This window comes from Crocodylus porosus, unplaced genomic scaffold, assembly GCF_001723895.1.
Source record: "Crocodylus porosus isolate Cpor-Errol unplaced genomic scaffold, CroPor_comp1, whole genome shotgun sequence".
Taxonomy (NCBI): Eukaryota; Metazoa; Chordata; order Crocodylia; family Crocodylidae; genus Crocodylus; species Crocodylus porosus.
This window is the reverse complement of record NW_017728931.1, coordinates 65,981,150-65,992,041: the sequence shown is the minus strand read 5'-3', so window position 1 is coordinate 65,992,041 and position 10,892 is coordinate 65,981,150.

Genomic DNA, 10,892 nt, shown 5'->3' with positions numbered 1-10,892 from the left:
CAGGATTAGACTGCCATAAGAAACATACTCTTCCAGATGTTTTTTCCTGTGTGCCACTGTCCAACAACAAGTGGACTTGGTATATTTAGGGTACTTGCAGGAGATTGCTCTTGGCTTAATTTAGGGAACTTAGGGCACATCTACATGTTTATTAATGCACAGCAGTTACTCCACATTTTGTTCAGTATTTGTTTAATGAAGTACTAACTAAGTGTGCAGTAACTACAGTTATTGTACAGTAGCCTAACACTACTGTGCAGTAGCGTATTAGAGGGCCTTCAAATCTGAAGGGACTGATTTTTTTTTTGTTGCTTTCTTCGTAGTAATTTATTTAATTTCATTTACATGTAGGGCTGTGTGAAACACCATCGTTTCATTTTGACGTGCGTTTCACTATTTTGAAGGGACAGTGTTTTATTTTTTCATTTCATTTCCTTTTAAAATACAGTCCTGTTTCCTTTCGTCTAAACTGTCTTGCTGTTTCAACACATTTCAACGTTTCACCCATAGGCTATAATGGGGAATCATGAAAATGCCTAAAATGTTGTCATTTATTGCCTGATTTGGATCAAAATTGCAGCTATGGTAGCCCCTTCCAAGGGCATGAAGCCTGCCAAGCTTCAAGGAGATAGGTGCAGGGGTTTCTGGGAAACCGCACTTCAAACTCTTCAAAGCACAACTCCTTACACTTGCTGGCAGTGGCAGCCTCCCCATATCCATCACAGATCCAGGGGCTTGCACCCCCAGGAGAAGTCTGGCACAGCCCATCAGCTCTCCAGGGGGGATGAGCTTCTGGATCTGTGCTCTGGATGAGAGGAGGCTGTCCTGTTGCCTGGGACTGGCACTGGGTGCGGGATGCACCTAGCATCCAAGATAATTGCTGCTGCTGCCTGTCCCAGAGAAAATGTTCAGGCCACAAGATTACTTTGTTAGCAAAATTCCATGAACCATTCCCCATTTCCTTTATAACTCTTGCCTAGCAGAAACCAAAGAATTTCACCAATAATTTTCTGTATATATCCATAATTTCTCTTTGACCTATAACACTTGTTTTATAACACATCCAGTCTTGATTGAAACACTGTGAGTGAGTGATAGAGAATCAACTACATTCCTAGGCAAGTTGTTCCAATCTGTAATCACCTTCAATATTAAAAATCTGCACCCTATTTCTAGACTGAACTTGTTCTAGTTTCAGGGACTGTAAGATCCACTAGTTGGGAATTAATTCTGTTGGATTAAACAGACATGTACAATTTAGAATTATCTTCCCCATGCAGGTACTTGTAGTCTGATCAAATCACCACTTAACCTTTCACACCTTTTATGCAAATGTGTGTCATAACACAACTATGAATCATTGTACTTGCTCATTTTACTTATGAATGTTCATTACCACCCAGGCAACAGCATGTTACATATTTCTTTTCCCTCTTCCTTCTTTTTTTAACAAGAACTCACTTATGTTTCTAATATATATATAACCAGACTGCCTTTTACTTCCCATACTGCTGTTGACCCTTATCTTCACAATATAACAACATAAACCTGCAGGACATTTGAAAGATTCCCAACCCCTAATGGAATCTTATCAGGTATTCACATGAAAAGATTTTATTTTTAATCGTTTGTAGATTCCTGCATATGTTGACTGCATCCTACATGCAACAATGTGGAACACACTAACAAATAATATGGAAATATATTTGTATATCCAAAATTATGACAGTGGAGGCTGACATGTTCTGAAACCTAGAGAATAAAAGAAAACAAATCGTTATTACGGCATATAGTACACAGCAAATCTCAAATCATGCCATTATGCAAATCTCTGGATATGGATTATTTCCTCTCTGATTTTACTATTCTTATATTATTCTTAGCTTGGCAGAAAGTTGTGAGTTTTACCACATAAATCCTGCAAAAAGAGTTCTGTTGAAAGATTAATAAAAATAATTGTTTATGTGCTAAAGTACTTTGTGCTGCACAAGATAAAATAAAGCTTCTAGTCTAAATAAGATCTTGCACTCTATGTAAACTCAATTTTAATCTGTCCTCCACGCTAAAAAAATTACAAAAAACAAGCAAGGGGAGGCAAAAGTTTAGTTTGTGTAAATAAGCAAACAAGGATTGCTGCCAAGATTATATTTCATTTTTTGTACTTCCTTCCACTCCACTCCCAAAGCCAGAAAGCATTTTCAAAGTATTATAAACTTTCTGCAGTCAGTTACACTATGTAGAAGCATTTGAAGGACTGCATAGTTGAGTTGTGCTAAGTTCTTTGAAGATGCTCAATTTCCATGTTTGGTTCCCTATCACAGGGGCAGGTGCTAAATCAAGAGTTCTCATTGGACCCTACATCTATTTAGGCATTTTTAAATCTAAACACTGAAACTGCACTCAACATGATGGCATATATTGCCCAGGCAGAAGTCAGGGTAGATTTGCACCTCATAGACTAAATCAGAGCGCCTTGTTACATCTTATACCATGTGCTCCTCAAATGTTGATTGATGTTAATGCTAGTTCAAGTTTAGAGCCATCTCATGTTCAGGCCAGCAGGGGGGCAGGGGACTAAAAGGTAAGAATCCTCCCCCACCTCCACCATTGCAGGCTTCCCTCTTCCCCCCACACCCTCATGATTCCCTTCCCCCAGGGCTTTCTCTACCGCTTCATTCCCACTTACTTGTGGCTGCCTGCGCTGCCTGTCCCAGGGAAGCAGACAGGGAAGGTTTATCTTGACTGCCTGGCCCCTTCCACCACCACTGCCAGGCTGTTACTCTTCTCTAAGCTAAGGACACCCAGAGAGCAGCAGCAGTGGCTGTGCAGGCAGGTTAACCCTGCCTACTTCTCTGGGACAAACAGCACAGGCGGTTACAATCAAGCAGGTATTTGAGGTACTAGGGAGGCAGTGGGCCTGCTCTGAGCCACTGGGGGAGAGGGATGGGTGGAGTGTTTATATTAACATGTAGCCTAGATTGGCTACACATTAGTGTAATGTGAGCTGGGTAACACAGATCAGATATAAACTGAAGCTGGAGTGGCATAAATTTAAGCTGCCTAAAGAGTTCTTAAAACGAGTTGCAGGTGTTAATGTGTGGATATTCCAAGGGTGAAAAACTCCAGGAGCTGCCTAAAATAAACATGTAACAAGGCCCAGAGATGCTAAGTTTTCAGATGCAGCAGCTGACCTCATCATCTAATGAAGTAAGCTGCTGCATATGAAAGCTTATGTATCTGTGATGTAGTTAGTCTGTAAAATGCAACTCTACCCTGCCTTCCACCTGATTGCAGATTAACATGTCTAACTACCTCTTTGTTCATATTGTGCCCAGCAACTCTCAATGTCTTGTCATTGGATTCTTACCCTTCTGAATTCTACAGAACCTCTCTCTAACATTCAGCATGACTGCAGAAGGTTAGAAATGACACATTTCTTTGTGAAAGGACAGAAATATATCTTTAGTAGTAACAGAAATATCAAAGATTGCCAAAAGATCAAAGGCAAACTACCAACATTTGTCTCTTCAAAATGTGCATTTCAACATCATTATAAGGACACATATTGAAGGCCAAGGATCATAGTTTTGAGAACTTTTGGTTTTAGTCTGAAAATGTCCCAGATAGTTCCATAGTTGCTAGGGTTGGAAGGGACCTAAGTAGAACATCAAGTCCGACCCCCCGCCATGGGCAAGAAAGAATGCTGGGGTCAAATGACCCTGGCTAGGTGATTATTCAGCCTCCTTTTGAAGACCCCCAGGGTAGAAGTGAGCACCACTTCCCTTGGAAGTTGGTTCCAGATCCTAGCCGCCCTAACTGTGAAGTAGTGCCTCCTAATATCTAGCCTGAATCTACTCTTAGTCAATTTATGGCTGTTATTCCTTGTTACTCCCAGTAGGGGTCAGGGGAACAGGGACTCTCCCATAGCCTGCTGGTCCCCCTTGGCCAGTTTGTAGATGGCCACCAGATCACAGCTCAGCCTTCTCTTGTGGAGGCTGAACAGATTCAGGTCCCGTAGTCTCTGCTGTCTGGGCCTGACTTGCTGTCCCCCTGATCATTCGAGTGGCCCTCCTCTGGACCCTCTCCATGCTGTCCAGATCCCTCCTGAAGTGTGGGTCCCAGAACTGGATGTAGTACTGCAACTGCAGCCTGAACAGTGTCACAAAGAGGTGGAGAATCATGTCCTTGGACCTGCTCATAATGCATCTGTGGATGCATGACAAGGTGCAGTTAGCCTTCCTGACCGTGTCCCCACATTGGCAGCCCATGTTCATTCTGGAATCAATAATGATTCCAAGATCCTTTTCTGCCTCTGTGCTGATGAGAAGGGAGTTCCCCAGCCTGTAGGTATGCTGCTGGTTCTTCCCCCCAGGTGCAATACGTTGCACTTGTCCGTATTGAAACCCACCTTGTTCTCATCCGCCCACCCCTGTAACCTGTCCAGATCTAATTGCAGTCTGTCCCTCTCCTCTAGCATGTCCACATCTCCCCTCATCTTAGTGTCATCTGCAAATTTGAACAAGGTGCTTTTCACCGCCTCGTCCAAGTTGCTGATGAAGATGTTGAACAGTGTGGGCCTGAGGACCAAGCCCTGGGGAATCTACTGCCCACATCCCTCCAGGCTGAAAAAGACCTGTCCACCATCACTCTCTGGGTGCAGCCCTCCAGCCAATTTGTGACCCATCTGACTGTGTAGGCATCGACACCACAGTCATCTAATTTCTTAATGAGAATGGGATGAGAGACAGTGTCAAAGGCCTTCCTAAATTCCAGAAGGACTACATCCACTGCGACACCTGTGCCCAAGGATTTTGTGACCTGGGCATAGAAGGCCACCAGGTTGATCTGACAGGATGTGCCTTGAATGAACCCATGTTGGTTGCCCCTAAGCATGATCCCCCCTGCTGGTCCCTCGCAAATGTGCTCCTGGATAATTTTCTCAAAGACCTTTCCTAGGACCAAGGTAAAACTAACAGGCCTGTAGTTTCCTGGGTCCTCCTTCCTCCCTTTTTTGAAAATGGGGACCACACTGGCCCTTTCCCAGTCCTCTGGCACCTCACCAGAGCACCATGAGTGCTTGTAAAGCTTTGCCAGGGGTCCTGCAATGACCCCTGCTAATTCCCTCAGCACTCTGGGGTGGAGATCATCAGGACCTGCTGATTTAAACACTGCTAGTCCCACCAGAAGTTCCTTGACTAGGTCCTCACTGACCCTTGGCCTGGCAGCACCTCCCCTGGGTCCATCGAGGATCCCAGTGCAGGGGATGCCTTGGTCCCTGCTCAAAGAAATGGAGGCAAAGAAGTTGTTAAAGAGGTTATCTTTGAGGGGAATAAAGGGGAACAGGTTGACTCCATCTTGACTGTTCCCCTTTGTGGCTTCTCCCCTGCTACTCCCATTGCCCACACAGGCTGCAAGGCCCAAATGCATTTAATTTTTAGCACGTTTCTTTTCTCCAGCAATTCTGTGCAAAACTGGAGAAACTGCCATTTTTCAGTGTTTACAGAAACTGACATTTTTCATGGCTTCTGCAAAAATCGCAAAATCTTGATTTGTGTAAGTCCATAGGTATACCATGTTCTGGGAAAGATATACGTAGAATCTATGGATTCTGTTAGTTTAATTATTGGGGATGTTGGTGGTGGTGGAGATAAATTGGGTTTTACATGCATTGTTAAGGAAGGTCTGCATCCCATTTGATGTTTGTTAATCAGTGGGGAGATTGCTTCTGATGATCAGTTGGGCAAAGGTAGGGGGTTGCTTGAAAGCCAAGAGCAGGGAAGTGGGGGAGGAGCTAGGAATATTCCTCTCTTTTTCTAATATAGGCTGTAATTTTTTGATGGTTCCTCTTACCAGTTTAAGTGTGGGATGGTATGTGATAACCAGAGGTATACCCTTAGTGGGCATTTTCTTTTTGTTCTGAAACAGGTTACTAGAGGGTATTTGAGTGGATCCTTCAATGATATGTTCGGTTTCTCTGCTGGAATGTAAAGGCACATTTCAGATTGGTGAGGCACATTTCAGATTGGTGAGGTGGGTATCACAAGTATTACTGTATGTGCTTATGAGAAGTTAACAATGTTAGGTCTTCTATTGCCTTGTATTTCATGAAATTTTGCTAAGTTTCTATGACAGTATAAAGATTAAATTTAGGATCTCAAAACTGGAGATCTTTATACTGGATATTTGACCAGTGAGAAACTAGTCATTCTGAATTATGACCAGTTAACTAGAGACTTTTTCAGCTAAATAGTTTGATACAGTCTGCCTGTTTGAATAGTCATTGTTCCTCAAGGTGTTTATTGCACATGAGCTCTTTAGAGCTTTGTAGTTCATTGTGAAATATTTACTTTACAGATAATGCTACATCAGAACAAAATTAAGATGTAGTGCGTAAGACCTTACCTTTAATATCACATATATCTCAGTTCAACGTCTTTTTATGCTATCATTTCCCTCAAAATAATAATATAGTTTTGATCTTCATAGTCCCTTGTGAATTAATGATACAGTTTCACCATCCTTAGTTAGTAACCAGAATTGAACAAATAAATTTTAACATATATTTTACAACCCTACTTCTTATAACTCTTAGGAGGTAATAAAAGAACATTGCTCATGCAGCAAAGGGTAGATATTATATATCTCCTTAGCAACACCCAAGGGGGCTGTTAAATAACTATATATTATTAGAATTTCACCACACTGCAGTCCCAGTGGAGACAATTACCTTTATGTTTCCATCAAAAAGGAAACAATTCTTTATGGAGATGAGTCCTATTCCTGTCTTAGTCATATCCCCAAGTCTAATATAATTTTTGAACATTCTATTTTGCAGCAAAAGTTAAGAACAGAATTAGCTGCTTTGGCAATAATTACCTTCTACTATTTGGTAATTTTATTTTCTCCTGGAGCAACAAGTTGGAGATAAAGAGAAGCCATTTGGATATCAATGAATATTGCAAAGGGAGTTTGTGTTCTGCGCCATTGGATTCAAGTGTCCACAGAGGGGCAGCAAAATGTGCCCACCTCTTTGCAGTGAGTTTCTGTTCAGCAGAAACTCCTTATTCTCTGATACAGGTGCACTTCCAGGGATAAGTCAGCACTGCACTGCTAGAGAAACAAACAGGCCTTCAACAAACATCAGTCTTTACACGAAACAGACATAATTCAAAGTTTTACATGCCAATAAAATATTTTTGATCCAGTAGTAAAATAGTATAAGTGTATTATCAAACTGTTTTATTTATCCAGCTGTTTACTATTTTTATTTAAGATTTAATGGTTACAATGATGAGTTTTGAAAGTTCAGAGGGCTGGGGGATAGGGAAGGACCAGGGAGAGGAGTCTTTTTTGCCTGGGCTCTACTCACTTGAGCACCAGCTCTTACTGCTGCTGCTTGAACAGCATGGGCTGGGCTGCTGCCACTGACAGCCTCTCCTGGAGCCCTGTTTGCCACCCCACCACCAGAAGCACAGCTGAACTTCCCATGGCAAAGTCCTCTAGGTGGAAAGGGATTCATTCCCCTCCCTCTAAGCCCAAAATACACTTCTTGGCATGACACTGCCATAGGTGAATGCTGCCTCTGAGCCAGGGGGGAGTCACATGCACACTGGGATGGGAAGGGGGGGTCCCCTGGCAGCCAATCTTACTCACCAGAAAAGTGGCCACACCACTTCCAGAAGTCCCGTGGCCACTTCTGGAAGCAGCATGGGCACTTTTGCTGGTGGCCCCACTTCCTGACTGGCACTTCCAGGGGGGACACCGGTGCTCCCGCTTGCCCCCCTGCCCATCACCTACACGTGGAGCATGGTTTGACAGGGGGTGCACCAGTGCTTTCAGGGGGTGCACATGCATCCCTGTGCACCCCATATACATCGCCACTGGACACTGCACTTACCTGGTTGTATCTACCCAACTTCCAGAGACATGCTGTAGAAAGTCAGCTGTGGGGGGATGCCATACCAGCACTCCTTCTAAGTCTGCACCCAGGACTAGTGCCCTTCTCACCCCACCCTAGTTATGCAACTGGCCTGATGTGATGAGCCCCTGCCTCCCAACTGCATGCCCTAACTATAAAGTTGTAGGGTAGTCTGGAGGAGTTTCCTCCTGATGAAGCTACTCCCTTTATATGGAAGAATAAAATATTAATTGGTTTAACAAAATAATTTAACATAAAATATTTAAAGTAGCATTTGAAAGGTCTTTCTCTCTCTAGGGCTCTCTCTCCCCCCACCACTCCATACACTGTCCAGGTGAGTGCCCTGAACAGTAGACTAAAGAGTCATGTTCTTTTTGTGTGAATATCTTGGATGAATGCTCTATTTCATCCTTTTTATAAAAGGGTGAGGGTGACACCTCCAATTGTTTTTGTGTAACTTAATCTGGTATGTGTTTGCTCAGAACTCCTAATGGATCAGGACCTATAGGCAGGGTGGGAGATAAATGCCTAGTTTCTAGATCCCAATTCTGTTTAAGCAGGAGCTAGATGCCCTGGTACTTGGTATTTAGAAACTTCTGACCATACCTAGAAACAGCCTTTAAATACATGAGGAATTTACTAAGATAAATGACTCTGCTAAGAACAGAGGCACCTTCATATTTCAGTAGCTCTAGGATTAGACATCAGCTCAGCAAGGATTTTGAGGATCACAGTTTGGAGTGAGGTGGGAGTATGGACATATGACATATTTATGTTGGAGTGTTCTCAGTTTATCTCGGAAGAAAATTGGAATGGACACACAAGGCTCAGCATGTACTCTGAAGGAAACACTGTTCTGTAGTGTAAAGTTTCTTCTGAGAGCAAATTTATTTCAGAGAAAATTTCTTTCCTGTACATGTCATTTTCATTATGGGGTAACACTTTCCTCAATACAAAACAATTCTCCTACTATCTAATCACTAGAAGCTGTAATAATATCTACTTCAGGCAGCCAGTTTGTGAGAACAGGTTGTATGTCTTCTCTTTACCACAGAGAAAATTTACTGCAAAGTACAATCCAGAATAAATTTCGCCAGAATAAATATGTTGTGTGTCCACAGTCTAATTCCTTTTGTGGATCTAGTTCTTGAGCTGCTATTTAAATATAATCTTGTTTGTCCCACTTAATGAGAATGAACAGATCTATCTGTTAATGCAGCTTCAAGATTAGTGCCAGGAGTGGACTTGAAATATTGCATTCATGAGGATTACAGACAGAAAGCATTTATTTAAACTATTTACAAGGCTTGATATGTGATAATCAAAATACAAATATTGTCCTTGATGTAAAATTGTATTTGTTGAAGCTCGCTTGTAATATAGATCAGAAGCTTCAGAAAATGGAAATGTTTTCATATATGCAGCTGACAACTTCAGCTGTAAGATAATTGACAGTTAAGTGATGAGATTTATAGGTCATCCTGTAGACACAGAATAAAGTTGGAAATGTTGAAAGTCATTAGTAACTATAACATCATGTTTGATAGTGCACATATTGTTAGTACTTGCGCCTTTACAACCATTTCTTTCTCATCAATACACGCCAGTTGTAAAATAGGAACATAAGCTTAATAAAAATGTTAAAGATGTTTCTCATTTATTTCAGGATTGGAAACATCATCCTTGTGTTTTGCCTTTTTTGGCATACATTTAAGTGCTATTTTTAAAATTATTTTTCATTTATGGCACAAAAAAGAAAAGAGAAAAAAAGAAAAGAAAAACGAGTATTAGATTCAAACTGAAATCATTTAGCCAAACATTCTATGCTTTCCAACTCGCTTCCTCCAAAATTTGGAAAATAGGTATATAAAGGTGAAGAAAGGACCCCAAAATAGAACCCCACAAAGACAAAGGAAAACCTGATAGAGCATTTATAAAACCAGTCTTGACAGCTTTTGATCCTCTCTAAAATAGGTTCTTTTTGAAGAAAAAAAGTGCAAGGTTTTCTGAGGATCCAAACTGATTATTTCATGATAACAGAAAGCCACCGTCTTGGCATGCCAGGATTTCCAAACGGAAACATGCTGCATTTGGAAGAAGGCACCATAAAGTATGGTTTTTCTAATGATATTAAATATATATATAAAACCCTCAATAGGTGGTTATCAACTACATGCCCAAATAGTTGTATGTTCATTATAAGATATTTTGCATTTGAAATATAGGAAAGAGAACATGGAGTGCTATACTGTACCCCTATTTTTCCTGTGCTAACTTAGTAGAAAGGGGAGGCAGTATTATTTAAAGCTCATGTTATAATTCATTGAAACCATTCCCTGCCTAACTCTGAAAATCTGTTTTATTAAGTTACATTTATGAGGCAGTCATAATTTTTGTTAACACTTTCAAGAAAATGTCTCAGATTATTGTTTGATTAAGGAGCAGGCTAGCTTTCTTGGGAGACTAATAATTCTGGCCTCCTATGTCATTCTACTTAGTTTGCTTGATAAATATCAAGCCAAGCTTTCAAATTCCTTTTCATTCTACATCTGAAACTAATAACTTTTGAATAACCTGTAGTACTATGGTTTGGGCATTATCCTAGGGGAGACTCAAGTTCAATTTCTTCCTCTGTTTGATTCACAAGAAGAGTTTGAACCTAGGCAAGTGTCCTAATTATTACCCTATACAGCAATCCATTTCTATGCTTCAGTGAATGTTTATTAATTATATAAAAGTGGAACAACTCCACCAGATTAATGATGAGAAGAAAGTTGCTTCAAATCAGGCCAAACAAAGACTTGAACCTGGATCTGTTCCATCCCACAAGGATTATTTATTAGAATAATCATGAGTTAAATTTTTCAGGATCAGAAATGCTGTGCTGCTCTTGAAAAATTTACCCAAGAAGTTTAACTGAACTGATATATTTACAGGAAAAAACATTGCTTTATTTTTTAACAAAGCCACCAGC